The following is a 15989-nucleotide window of genomic DNA, read 5'->3' as shown; positions in this document are numbered from 1 at the left end:
AAATGTAATATACACAGGGTCTGCTGTATACACAGGGTCTGCTATATACACAGGGTCTGCTGTATACACAGGGTCTGCTATATACACAGGGTCTGCTATATATACACAGGGTCTGCTATATATACACACAGGGTCTGCTATATACAACAGGGTCTGCTATATACAACAGGTCCATAAACTAAAGCTGGTGGGGCGTGACAAGAGGATGGTAAGCTCTGGCTGCTGATTGTTGTCAGATAAATGGCCTGATAGCAATTAATGGTCTTCATAGCCAGAACAGGTCACACATAGGCCGACATGAAGCTGCATCTCATAGCCAGAGCAGGTCACACATAGGCCGACATGAAGCTGCATCTCATAGCCAGAACAGGTCACACATAGGCCAACATGAAGCTGCATCTCATAGCCAGAACAGGTCACACATAGGCCGACATGAAGCTGCATCTCATAGCCAGAACAGGTCACACATAGGCCGACATGAAGCTCCATCTCATAGCCAGAACAGGTCACACAGGCCGACATGAAGCTGCATCTCATAGCCAGAACAGGTCACACACAGGCCGACATGAAGCTGCATCTCATAGCCAGAACAGGTCACACATAGGCCGACATGAAGCTGCATCTCATAGCCAGAACAGGTCACACATAGGCCGACATGAAGCTGCATCTCATAGCCAGAACAGGTCACACATAGGCCAACATGAAGCTGGCATGGATATTGAGACCATGTTGCAAAGTTTTCAATTTGAGCATTAGTTTATATTCCCATTCCCTTCTTTCTCTTTGTGTCTTAAAATGTCCCATTAAGACTGTAACCCGCAGGTCTTCTACTGTGTGTCCCTCTCCAGAGAAATGTGCAGCCCCAGGGAGATCTGTCCGGCCGTTGTTAATAGTAAAGCGGTGTGAGTTCATATGTTGACTCAGTCTCTGCCCTGTTTCCCCTGGTCGAAAACTGGTAACCCCCATCATGTATGGGTCTTATTGTGAATGTTGTGAGTAGTAGTAATAGGATCTAGGTACTTCAGACAGTCATCTGCAAAACAGCATCACCCCGGATCGCCTCATCGTCCGGTACCGCCGTCTCTGCATGTGTGGCTGACTATTCCCATGTCCGTCACTACATACGCATAGTGTGAACAGTCACTCAAATTAATAAAATAGCAATACCAGTACTTGGGACAAACTATAGGAGAGTTGCATCACCCCAGACCGCACAATTAGTCCGGTACCGCATCCTCCCATCGTCCTGTGGCCCCTCCGAGCCCCTTCCCGTGGATCGCTTCCAAGAAAAATACTACTGCAACCGCTGTGTGTGAATGGTGACTGTATAATCTTAAATCGAGAAACATCTAATTATAATATAACCCAGCTGCTGCCTCGGTTCGTCTTTACTTCGGTGGGTGGCGAGTCTGTCCGTTGCAATCCAATACACATAATATGTTGTTATCTGTAATACAAAACAAATATTAAAATCTAGAAGATCCAATGTATACAGTTTTCACATTGGGGATAGCAGTACAGAAGAGAACAGGGAATGTAAAGGTGACACACTCTACCTAGTCATATGCCGTAAAGTTTTAAACTCTACATTGAGTCCGTCCGGGCTCAATGCATTAGTTTTAAAAATCCAGGGACTTGGAATTCCGGAACCAATTTCCGTGACAAACTAGTGAAAAAAGATGTGTCACCGAAAAAAAACAGATATGTCGCTTCTGACATTGTTGTGCTGTTTCACTATGAAATAAATCACGTTTGCTTTTGTCAATTTGGAGTGCTGTGGGGATTTCTACAATATTCAAGGTGGAGTCATGGTTGCGGCTACCTGCTGGCACCCATATCGTGTTATCACAGTAGTGCTGCTTCAAGAAACAGATTATCTATCTAATCTATCTATCTATCTATCTATCTATCTGTCTATTCTATCTCCTATCTATCTATCTATCTATCTATCTATCTATCTATCTATCTATCTATCTATCTATCTATCTCCTATCTATCTATCTATCTATCTCCTATCTATCTATCTCCTATCTATCTATCTCCTATCTATCTATCTATCTATCTATCTATCTATCTCCTATCTATCTATCTATCTATCTATCTATCTATCTATCTATCTATCATCTATCTATCTATCTATCTATCTATCTATCTATCTATCTATTATCTATCTATCTATCTATCTCCTATCTATCTATCTATCTATCTATCTATCTATCTATCTATCTATCTATCTATCAGCGAGATAGTCCAGGGTTAAAGGTGAATTCAGTGATTTATTCTGATATACATGATACAGCACTCCAACACACGTGACGTTTCTGTAGCCTCACGCTACCATTTTCAAGCGTGTTGGAGTGCTGTATCATGTATATCTGAATAAATCACTGAATTCACCTTTAAACCTGGAGTGCCGTGGACTATCTCGCTGCTAACTATCTCGGTCTGTGGTCAAGACTTAGGTATGCTGGCACCCACTGCATCCCGGAGCAGTGCTGCCTTACCTCTCTATACTTATTTATCTATCTATCTATCTATCTATCTATCTATCTATCTATCTATCTATCTATCTCCTATCTATCTATCTATCTATCTATCTATCTCCTATCTATCTATCTATCTATCTCCTATCTATCTATCTCCTATCTATCTATCTATCTATCTATCTATCTATCTCCTATCTATCTATCTATCTATCTATCTATCTATCTCCTATCTATCTATCTCCTATCTATCTATCTATCTATCTATCTATCTATCTATCTATCTCCTATCTATCTATCTATCTATCTATCTCCTATCTATCTATCTATCTATCTATCTCCTATCTATCTATCTATTATCTATCTATCTCCTATCTATCTATCTATCTATCTATCTCCTATCTATCTATCTATCTATCTATCTATCTATCTATCTATCTCATATCTATCTATCTATCTATCTATCTATCTATCTATCTATCTATCTATCTCCTATCTATCTATCTATCTATCTCCTATCTATCTATCTATCTATCTCCTATCTATCTATCTCCTATCTATCTATCTATCTATCTATCTATCTATCTATCTATCTATCTATCTCCTATCTATCTATCTATCTATCTATCTATCTATCTATCTATCTTATTTTCTCTCTTTCTCTCTCTCTGTGCAGAGTCTGTATATACTGTGGCAATCTACTTCATGTACACTGTTCTGACCCTGGTGCTGTGTACACCTGCCTTCTAGGATTTTTTTGTAAAATAAAAAGATTTAAAAAGAGAATTGTCCTTAATGTTATTTAAAAACACTGCATAACTACTGCCCCAGCATACCCCAACAGCTGAAACAGTGCATAACTACTACCCCCAGCATACCTCAACAGCTAAAACATTGCATAACTACTACCCCCAGCATACCCCAACAGCTGAAACGGTGCAAAACTACTGCCCCCAGCATACCCCAAGAGCTGAAAAAGTGCATAACTACTGCCCCCAGCATACCCCGACAGCTGAAACAATGCAAAAATTCTGCCCCAGCATACCTCAACAGCTGAAACAGTGCATAACTACTGCCCCCAGTATACCCCAACAGCTGAAACAGTGCATAACTACTACCCCCAGCATACCCCAACAGCTGAAACAGTGCATAACTACTGCCCCAGCATACCTCAACAGCTGAAACAGTGCATAACTACTGCCCCCAGCATACCCCAACAGCTGAAACAGTGCATAACTACTACCCCCAGCATACCCCAACAGCTGAAACAGTGCATAACTGCTGCCCCCAGAATACCACAACAGCTGAAACAGTGCAAAACTACTGCCCCCAGCATACCCCAACAGCTGAAACAGTGCATAACTGCTGCCCCCAGCATACCCCAACAGCTGAAACAGTGCATAACTACTGCCCCCAGCATACCCCAACAGCTGAAACAGTGCATAACTACTGCCCAAGCATACCCCAACAGCTGAAACAGTGCATAACTACTACCCCCAGCATACCCCAACAGCTGAAACAGTGCATAACCCTGATAGCTGAAGTGTTATTGCCTGAACTATAAAATGATTACATTCCTGATATTGCACAGTAAACAGTGTAATCGCAAAAAAGTCCAAATTTGCTGATTTTTAGTAAAATAACATCCCAGGAAAAAAATTCAGTGATGAAAAGGTCACATATATAACAGTCGAGGGGGCAGGCATGCATTATATGTCTATAGTTGTGTTTTTCTTGTTTTTTAATTCTTTATTAAAATTGGTATTGAGTATCGAAATAAAAAAGTTGGTATCGGTATCAAACTCAAAATTCTGGTATGGTGACATCACTACTTCTATGTAACTGAAAGGTTCTTGAGAATTTGGGAGGTTTTGACTTTCAACAATTAAACAGTTTTCTGTCGAATTAACAAAGTTTAACACTGTTTAAAAATTTGTATAGGCCACCAATTGTCGATTGGTAATATACCAAAGCCCCTACAATCGGCTGTTTGGTGCCCACACTACAAAGTGAACAAGGCTCGAAGCCTTTGGTTCCATTGACTATGTTGTGGTGGTGGTGATGTATAACTGCAGCTCACTCCTATTCAAGTGAATGGGTGCTGAGCTGCAGTAACCAGGTCCGGCCACTACACAGCGTACGGAGACGACTGCTTCTGGTCACTGTGTCTCATAGACTCTGTTACGACTTTCCCTTTTTTCCGGTCCACACATCCACAGATGAAAGCTACACTGGGAAAGCGTTTGTTTTTCCTGGACGGCCCATGTTCCATGCATTACTTTTGTTTCTATGACAACCACAAAAAAATTTTTCTTTTATCATTATCAGGAATCATTTCTATTGTTAGCTCATCGGTTGCCAGAGATACCTGCGGATGTCACACGTCTGCGGATCGGCACTTTATCTGGACACGAACCATCAGAGAATTCCAATGTGGATTTTGAGAAAATGTGGAAAATAACAGAAATAGAAGAATTCGTACTGGAGAAGAGATGATCTGTATATATATATATATATATATATATATATATATATTAATATTCACAGTAAATATATATGTCAGCAATTGTTTTTTTTTCGCGCATGTCTAATTTTAAATTTCCTCAGTTTCCCACCGCTATCTTAATTAATCTAGTATAGTGGTGGGTGCTTCACAACAGGCTTAAAGGGGAACTCCAGGTAGAGGTAAAAAAAATTAATCTTCTGCAGAAGCATATAGCATTACTTACCTATCTATCCAAGTTTCCATTCGTTTTGGGGTTTTTTGTTCTGTATTGTGTTTCTGTACTTCCTGGTTGAGCAGTTCCCAGAATGCAATACTGGTTCCAGAATGCAATGCTTACCTATCTATCCAAGTTTCCATTCGTTTTGGGTGTTTTTGTTCTGTATTGTGTTTCTGTACTTCCTGGTTGAGCAGTTCACAGGATGCAATACTGGTTCTAGAATGCAATGCTTTCCCTCAGCTGTTCATCACAGTCCCAGAGAAATTGCAGGACCTGCTTTGGCTTGACAGAAATGGTGAATCACTCAGGGGATTGGGGGATCCAGCCCCGCCTCCTGTGACATCACGCCCTGCCCCCTGTCTGCATCATCAGCCTGCGCTCAGCAAACACACACAATGTGAGACAGAGGCATGGATGATTTGTCTCCTGAGGGGGGAGAGCAGAAGGAGCAGGAGACAAAGTGGATTGGCACAGAGGCTATTTTTTTTTACTTCCTGGATTTCTATCAGCTACCAGTGTGGCAGAGCAGCACAGATACGGTAATACATTGTATAGACACATATATATAACTTTTAATGTACTTTTAATAGAAAACTAATTTTCCTTATGTGGAGTTTCCCTTTAAACAGTAGATTTTTAGCCCAGGGCGCAAATATTGATATATTTTGCTCATGGGGAGAACACATCTCCGTGCACAATGCTGTGCCCCCTCCCCGCCCATATGCCACACAAGTGCACAGTTTTTGTCAGGTGAATGTTTGTGTGTTGTCTATGGGCAAGAAGGGAAGGATAATGGCTCCCAAAACAATAGGATTGGGCAGTCAACATCTAACATGCCCGATCCTTCTCTCCCCTCAACATCATCTTTTGGGGTAAAGTTGAGGGGCCACATTACAATTTGGACAATCAGACAAAGCCATCAATATAATTGAGTTTTGCTGACTTTTGTATAGTATGGACACCTTAAAGAGGTTGTCTGGACAGGGGTCTTTTTTTGATAAAGGACTGGGGAGGGGGCGATTGAAAATAAGAAACTATACTTACCTCCCTGGCTTCTGCGCCACAACTGTTATCTTACTGGGTTTTTGGGCTGTGACGCTGCAGGCGCCATCGGCGAATCAGCAACTGAGGCAGGACACTTCTGCAGCTACTGACTGGCTGGGCTGGCCTGCAATGTCATGGCCCCAGAACCTGGTAAGATACCACTAGTGGTGCAGAAGCCAGGGAGGTAAGTGTGGTCTCTTATTTTCTTATCAGAAATGTCCTCTGCCCGGATAACCCCTTTAAAGGGGAACTCCAGGTAGAGGGGGGAAAATAAAACTTCTGCAGAAGCAAATAGCATTACTTACCTTTCAAACCCAGTTTTGAAACTAGCAAAAATCCATTTGCTTTGGGGGCGGGGGGGGGGGGGGGTTGTTCTGTATTGTGTCTCTGTACTTCCTGGTTGAGCATATGTACACAGTACCAGAGCTGTGGAGTCGGTAAGCCGCAGCTCCGACTCTTGAATTTTATCAGGACCGACTCCTGAATTTTATCAAGACTGACTCCGACTCCCGACTCAGACTCCTGCTCCTTCATAAATGGCCGGTCATATACCAGGAGAGTTATTTACCACACTAGCTCAGCAGCTTCTCCCTAATGTCCTACATGATCCTGGGGCGACTTCTGAGGGAATAAGGAAAGATATAAAGCAGCTTCTCCTGTGTGTGCAGTGGATGCAGCCAGTCTCCAGCCTCCATGTCCTGAACTACTAGACTAGATGGAGCAGGTGATCTTTTCCTGCTGACAGTCTTCTATGTTTCTAACTAAATATTCACCATACACACAAAAACACTGCTAACAATGCCAGATCCCTGTAATATAGAGGTCAGCCATAGTGATATAGAGGGGTCACACAGTGATATAGAAGGTCACTGTGGGGGCACGCAATAGCACGCACACACACACACAGCCTGCTGCAGCCATAGCATCCACACACATCCACACAGCCTGCTGCAGCTATACCACACACACACAGTCTGCTGCAGCCATAGCAGACAAACTACACACACAGCCTGTTGTGGCCATAGCACACATACACACAGCAATAGCACACACACAGCTTGCTGCAGCCATAGCGCACACCACACACACAGCCTGTTGCGGCCATAGTGTGCACGCACACACAGCCTACTGCAGCCATAGCACGCACACACACACACAGCTGCAGCCATAGCACACACACACAGCTGCAGCCATAGAACACGGAAGAAAAACACACAATCTTCTCCCAGAGAGAAAACACCACATTGAGGACAGAGGTTACAGCTACACTACTTATGTCTCATCCTCCTCTATATTACACAGGATATCTTCATATTACACTGCTGCTCATATACAGTCATCCAGCATCCAGGAAGAGAACAGCACAGATCTCCCCCCACACACAATGGACTCTTCCAGCTCAGAAACAAACTGCCAAATAGTGACCGACAACTTTTCCATGACCCCCCTTATGTAATAGGGCCAGTGTCCTATTACTGATATATTCCCTGACCACCCTTATGTAATAGGGCCAGTGATCTATTAGAATGTTGCTAATAATATATGTTCATAAGCAAAACTTGTAAAGTTCATATTAAAATTAAATTCTACATTCTTTAAAGATTTTTTTAAAGCTGGAGTCGGAGTCGGTACATTTTTTTACCAACTCCAACTCTGACTCCGACTCCAGCCAAAGCTAGCTCCAACTCCAACTCCAGCCAAAACTAGCTCCAACTCCGACTCAGACTCCACGACTCCGACTCCACAGCCCTGCACAGTACAACAGGTTCCAGAATGCAATGCTTTCCCTAAGCTGTTCATCACAGTCCTCCACCCTGCCCATTCCCCGCCCAAAGCTGTTGCAGAACATCTAGGCTGTGTTCACACATTGCAGTTTTATTGTGGTACTGAATTATTTGCAGTACTTTATCATTTCATTGTGTTTCCACCTACACACCACGCTGTATTCTCTACCTGTAACACCACACAGCACACTGTATTCTCTAACTGTAACACCACACAGCACACTCTATTCTCTACCTGTAACACCACACAGCACACTGTATTCTCTAACTGTAACACCACACAGCACGCTGTATTCTCTAACTGTAACACCACACAGCACGCTGTATTCTCTAACTGTAACACCACACAGCACCCTGTATTCTCTACCTGTAACACCACACAGCACGCTGTATTCTCTACCTGTAACACCACACAGCACACTGTATTCTCTACCTGTAACACCACACAGCACGCTGTATTCTCTACCTGTAACACCACACAGCACCCTGTATTCTCTACCTGTAACACCACACAGCACGCTGTATTCTCTACCTGTAACACCACACAGCACGATCTATTCTCTACCTGTAACACCACGCAGCACGCTGTATTCTCTACCTGTAACACCACACAGCACCCTGTATTCTCTACCTGTAACACCACACAGCACACTGTATTCTCTACCTGTAACATCACACAGCACATTGTATTCTCTACCTGTAACACCACACAGCACGCTGTATTCTCTACCTGTAACACCACACAGCACGCTGTATTCTCTACCTGTAACACCACACAGCATGCTGTATTCTCTACCTGTAATACCACAGAGCACTGTATTCTCTACCTGTAATACCACACAGCCCACTGTATTCTCTACCTGTAATACCACACAGCACACTGTATTCTCTACCTGTAACACCACACAGTACACTGTATTCTCTACCTGTAACATCACACAGCACGCTGTATCCTCTACCTGTAACACCACACAGCACGCTGTATTCTCTACCTGTAACACCACACAGCACGCTGTATTCTCTACCTGTAACACCACACAGCACGCTGTATTCTCTACCTGTAACACCACACAGCGCGCTGTATTCTCTACCTGTAACACCACACAGCACACTGTATTCTCTACCTGTAACAACACACAGCACACTGTATTCTCTATCTGTAACACCACACAGCACGCTGTATTCTCTACCTGTAACACCACACAGCACGCTGTATTCTCTACCTGTAACACCACACAGCGCGCTGTATTCTCTACCTGTAACACCACACAGCACACTGTATTCTCTACCTGTAACAACACACAGCACACTGTATCCTCTACCTGTAACACCACACAGCACTGTATTCTCTACCTGTAACACCACACAGCACACTGTATTCTCTACCTGTAACACCACACAGCACGCTGTATTCTCTACCTGTAACACCGCACAGCACTGTATTCTCTACCTGTAACACCACACAGCCCACTGTATTCTCTACCTGTAACACCACACAGTACACTGTATTCTCTACCTGTAACACCACACAGCACGCTGTATTCTCTACCTGTAACACCGCACAGCACTGTATTCTCTACCTGTAACACCACACAGCCCACTGTATTCTCTACCTGTAACACCACACAGTACACTGTATTCTCTACCTGTAACACCACACAGCACGCTGTATTCTCTACCTGTAACACCACACAGCACGCTGTATTCTCTAACTGTAACACCACACAACACACTGTATTCTCTACCTGTAACACCACACAGCACGCTGTATTCTCTACCTGTAACACCACATTGTATTCTCTACCTGTAACACCACACAACACACTGTATTCTCTACCTGTAACACCACACAGCACACTGTATTCTCTTCCTGTAACACCACACAACACTGTATTCTCTACCTGTAACACCACACAGCACTGTATTCTCTACCTGTAACACCACACAGCACGCTGTATTCTCTTCCTGTAACACCACACAACACACTGTATTCTCTACCTGTAACACCACACAGCACGCTGTATTCTCTACCTGTAACACCACATTGTATTCTCTACCTGTAACACCACACAACACACTGTATTCTCTAACTGTAACACCACACAGCACGCTGTATTCTCTACCTGTAACACCACACAACACACTGTATTCTCTACCTGTAACACCACACGGCACACTGTATTCTCTACCTGTAACACCACACAGCACGCTGTATTCTCTACCTGTAACACCACACAGCAGGCTGTATTCTCTACCTGTAACACCACACAGCACGCTGTATTCTCTACCTGTAACACCACACAGCAGGCTGTATTCTCTACCTGTAACACCACACAGCGCGCTGTATTCTCTACCTGTAACACCACACAGCACGCTGTATTCTCTACCTGTAACACCACACAGCGCGCTGTATTCTCTACCTGTAACACCACACAACACACTGTATTCTCTACCTGTAACACCACACAGCACACTGTATTCTCTAACTGTAACACCACACAACACACTGTATTCTCTACCTGTAACACCACACAGCATGCTGTATTCTCTACCTGTAACACCACAAAGCATGCTGTATTCTCTACCTGTAACATCAATATTGGAAAGAACTTTTTTAATTTTTTTTTTTCATCACCACACACATATTATGATCAAGCATTTTTTATTGAAGTTGAACCCCACAAAAAGGACTTTATGCCATATTATCTTAAATGGGATATACTGTTTATGCCTTGTTTTTTCTCCAGGTGGGATTGGCAGTGCCGTTTAGCATCATTTAATTGTGTTACTGCATCATTTTTGTGAATACGCTGCAGTACTGCAATGAAACTCCAACATGTGTGAACACAGCCCTAATTTCACTTCAGAGATTTGCACAGTGAAGTTGCAGCACCTGCTTCTGGCCAGTCAGAGATGATGGGGGATCCAGCCCCGCCTCCTGTGACATCACACCCTGCCCCCTGTCTGCATCATCAGCCTGTGCTCAGCAAACACACACAATGTGAGACAGAGGCATGGAATATTTGTCTCCTAAGGTGGAAGAGCAGAGGGAGCAGGAGACAATGTGGATTGGCACAGAGGCCAGTTTTCTTCACTTCCTATTTCTATCAGCTACCAGTGTGGCAGAACCGTACAGATACAGTAATACATTGTATAGACACATCTATATAACTTTGAATGTACTTTTAATAGAAAACAAGTTTTCCTTATGTGGAGTTCCCCTTTAAGTCACACTGTTAAACACCCACCTGTCACTGCTCTGTAGTGGGCATGCTCACCTGTCAGTAACTAATCCACATTGACTTTCTGGTTAGCACAGTATGGTAGCAAAGCTGAAACTTAAAATAAGTGACTAAAGTGAAGGAGTGAAGTTTACTGGAAACTTCACCCAGCCCGCACACTGAAGGAGAGTTCTTTCTCGATTCTGTGGGCGGTAGTGCATGGCCGCTCATAGTTGAAGGGATTTGTCTGGTTAATACAGATTACATTTCCAATGGCAAATTGAAGGTGATCTTCTGATCCTGTCTGTAACAGTAAATATTGAGTCTGACCTTTGCGCGTTTGTACCATCATTTTTCCAATTTTTTGCAACAAATCGCACAACTGCGCTTAAAACCCTGAAAAATCATGGGAAGAACACAACAAAAATCCATGTTTTTTTTTTTAACTATCTGCAAAGTGATAGCTCTGACTCTCAGTGATCAGCAGAACAGTGGTTGAAGCTCCCAGTTTCTCCTCAATGTGGTCAAGCAGGGAGAAAAAGTGGGATAGGGGGTATAGACCCATACAGTAATAAAAGGTAGGGGGTCCCAGTTTTTAATTCCAGAGTGATCAGACATTTATCACTTATCCTATGAATAGATGATACATGATGGTTGTGGTGAAAGTACAAGAAATGTCGCCAATACATGCTGCACATTTTGTTGGTGTCTGCTGACCTCTTGTGGTCATCTCGTATTCTATAGCTATGACTTTATAACCACATAGGATTCCAACTTCTACAATTACATTTGTGACTGTAGGATAAAGTATAGACCATGGATGTAAAATTCAAGACCTGGGAGTACATTTCATATGCCAAGTAAACAAACTTTTCTGTAACTAGAAATGAGTGAAGCAAACGGAAATTTGTTTCCTGATGTTGTCAGACCTGATCATCTTCCTCCTCTGCGTATTCCAGTAAAGTGAATGAGAGAGAAGGCTGCTGGTACACTGGAGCACATCACATGGCTTCCAGCTTGCTCAGCTAATCAGGGGTGAGCAAGCTGGAAGCCATGTGATGTGCTCCAGTCATTGAAAAGGCTGCCAGTGCGTGAATGCCACCGGAACATTTTCTCCTGTCTGAACATTGTACACTTGCCTTAACGATCCAGCCCATGTGCTGTGCTGACACAGGTGAGGAACAGGAGACAATCTGCCTGGAGCATTCCTAATGATGAGGAGGGTGGGGAGGAGAGACAGAGAGGGTGTGCCAGCCTACTGCATACACAATCTAAGCCACGGCCGTTGGGCATGGGGCTGCAAGTTTAAAATTTGTTTCTTAGGACAATAAATGCATCACCTGCCGAACGGACCCCAGGACAGATCTTGGATTAAAAGCAGCTATCCGAAGGTACAAGTGGTTTGGGGGGGGGGGGTCAGATTGTGGGTACAGAGTCACTTTAATAAAGAACCGCAAAAAATGTTGTTTTTTATATTATAGTAAATACAAAGCAAAATTTAAAAAAACTAATCGTCTAGAGTCTAAAATATTATAAATATTGAGGCTGGGTTCACACTACGTATATTTCAGTCAGTATTGTGGTCCTCATATTGCAACCAAAACCAGGAGTGGATTGAAAACATAGAAAGGATCTGTCCACACAATGGTGAAATTGAGTGGATGGCCGCCATGTAATGGCAAATAACTCCCCAAAAAGAAAAAAGCATATGCACAATGAGGTAGCACATCACAAAAAATACTTTATTATAACATTATAGAAAATATCATGACAAAAAACTATGCAGGAGTAAAGCAATAAGGGAGACAAACCCCAAACACTACCCTACATTAAAACCACTTAAAATGTCAACATAAGATCTGCCGGCGTACCAGCCAGATCTATAAAACCACACTGACCCCGGACCATATGAATAATATTGAGGTGTAACAAGGCTGTCCAAGTAGAGTCCCTGTAACAAGTAACATCACATCACACCCACTGTGGTATAGGTATTGGACAGAGAAGTCAAAGCGATCACCATATGTGGTCCTATAATATAAAGAGTGGGTCAGATGGGCAAGAGTCACCCCACGCGTTCCGCCGCCGAGCGGCTTCCTCAGGGATGTGGGTAATGGGGTAAGGGGCACACTATATATACATGTAAAACATGTGGAGATAATTCCCAACCTTAATAAGAGCATGTGCAGGAGAATCCAGCGTTCAGCGATAACGGTCGCCATCTTGGAATGCTGCGCGTGCGCAGAACATACAACATGACAAACACAGGAGGCAATATTACATGGACTACAAAAACATGGCGACCACAACTATGAGCAAGGTTCCGCGCCGGGAAGCAAGACATAATGCCATATACAGAGAACAGTGGCGTCTAGTGATAACGGGCGCCATCTTGAAGGAGTGGCGCCTGCGCAGTAGATACAGAAAGACTGTGGTGTCCGACAATAGCGGACGCCATCTTGGAGAAGTTGCGCCTGCGCGATAGATGTGGAAACAGTAAACATCATCTTGAAAAGGCTGCGCCTGCGCAGTAGACACAGCACCAGATGGAAATTACTATAAATTACATTCTGTGACGTGTACATGTGACAATATGTGGGGGATCACTTGGCTATTTTGTGTATTTGCTTGATTATAATAATTATGGTATTTTAGGGTTCGGCACTGTACATTTTTTATTTATCATATAAATTATAATTTTTTAATTTTTTATTTATTATATAAATTATATTTTTTATTTGTTAATTTTTTCACTTCTTCATTTTTTCCTTTTAGTGGAATTAGTTATTATTTTATTGCAGCTTTATTCATATGGTTATATATTAATTTATAACATTATAGGGATTTCTTTTTATCTGTGACATTTTATATGATCTGCGTTAGTGAGAGCCTATGATGATATATGCGCAGGCGCAATTATCCTATATAAGCGCAGAGCCTTTTGTATATAGCTATGGTCGCCATATTACCGTAGATTTCGCAGTCTGTCCTCTTGCACACATTTCCATTTTGTACTGTATCCATTGCCCAGGCGCAGTCTCCTGCGCACATTTCCATTTGGTGCTGTGTCTACTGCGCAGGCACAGCCTTTTTAAGATGGCGTTTACTGTTTCCACATCTATTGCGCAGGCGCAACTTCTCCAAGATGGCGTCCGCTATTGTCGGACACCACAGTCTTTCTGTATCTACTGCGCAGGCGCCACTCCTTCAAGATGGCGCCCATTATCACTAGACGCCACTGTTCTCTGTATATGGCATTATGTCTTGCTTCCCGGCGCGGAACCTTGCTCATAGTTGTGGTCGCCATGTTTTTGTAGTCCATGTAATATTGCCTCCTGTGTTTGTCATGTTGTATGTTCTGCGCACGCGCAGCATTCGAAGATGGCGACCGTTATCGCTGAACGCTGGATTCTCCTGCACATGCTCTTATTAAGGTTGGGAATTATCTCCACATGTTTTACATGTATATATAGTGTGCCCCTTACCCCATTACCCACATCCCTGAGGAAGCCGCTCGGCGGCGGAACGCGTGGGGTGACTCTTGCCCATCTGACCCACTCTTTATATTATAGGACCACATATGGTGATCGCTTTGACTTCTCTGTCCAATACCTATACCACAGCGGGTGTGATGTGATGTTACTTGTTACAGGACTCTACTTGGACAGCTTTGTTACACCTCAATATTATTCATATGGTCCGGGGTCAGTGTGGTTTTACAGATCTGGCTGGTACGCCGGCAGATCTTATGTTGACATTTTAAGTGGTTTTAATGTAGGGTAGTGTTTGGGGTTTGTCTCCCTTATTGCTTTACTCCTGCATAGTTTTTTGTCATGATATTTTCTATAATGTTATAATAAAGTATTTTTTGTGATGTGCTACCTCATTGTGCATATGCTTTTTTCTTTTTGGGGAGTTATGTGTTATTTATATGCATTGGTTTAGCACTCCTTATTTATAGCGGTGCCCACTATTTTTATATATATAATTTAATGGCAAATATTTGCTGTTATTTTAAAGCGGCTGTTGTATTGAAATAATGGCCGTTATTTACTGTTATATGGCGGCCATCCACTCAACTTCAACATTGTGTGGACAGATCCTTTCTGTGTTTTTAATCCACTCCTGGTTTTGGTTGCAATATGAGGACCACAATACTGACTGAAATATACATAGTGTGAACCCAGCCTAAAATTGTAAATAAATAATTGGATGAAAAGGGGGGGTCTCTACCCGGCTGTCAATCAAACCTATGGAACAAACAAGTCGGACGTCGCTGTGGCTGTATCTAGGAACCCCAGCAGGTCTCAGGCGTTTCATGTTCATTTCCTACCTCCCTACTTTTTCTCTTTCACCTACTTCTGATACTAAAACGTTCCATATTATTTCACAGCTGTGTCCTCGAAAAGTCCCAGACTATTGACTTCAAGAAAATCAAACTGAAATCATTTTACTTCACATACTGACAATTAGTTGACACACAGAAAACTGAGAAAGAATGAAAGAATGTCAAATGATAAAATGACCTTTATTTTTTTTTTCCTTTTTCACTTTTTTCAGTAATGTTTTTATTTTTTTCCTAGAAAAAAAAAGTTGACTTCTTTTGTGAAACACCTAATGTCCAAATATTAAAGGTTTCATGATGTGAAACCCATTGCAAGGGCACATCTCGCCCCCTATTTTGATTGTGTGGGCCAACATTCACAATATAAAAAAAATATATATATGTATTTA

The sequence above is a fragment of the Dendropsophus ebraccatus genome, chromosome 4, assembly GCF_027789765.1.
Source record: "Dendropsophus ebraccatus isolate aDenEbr1 chromosome 4, aDenEbr1.pat, whole genome shotgun sequence".
Classification (NCBI taxonomy): domain Eukaryota; kingdom Metazoa; phylum Chordata; class Amphibia; order Anura; family Hylidae; genus Dendropsophus; species Dendropsophus ebraccatus.
This window is presented reverse-complemented; position numbering follows the sequence as displayed.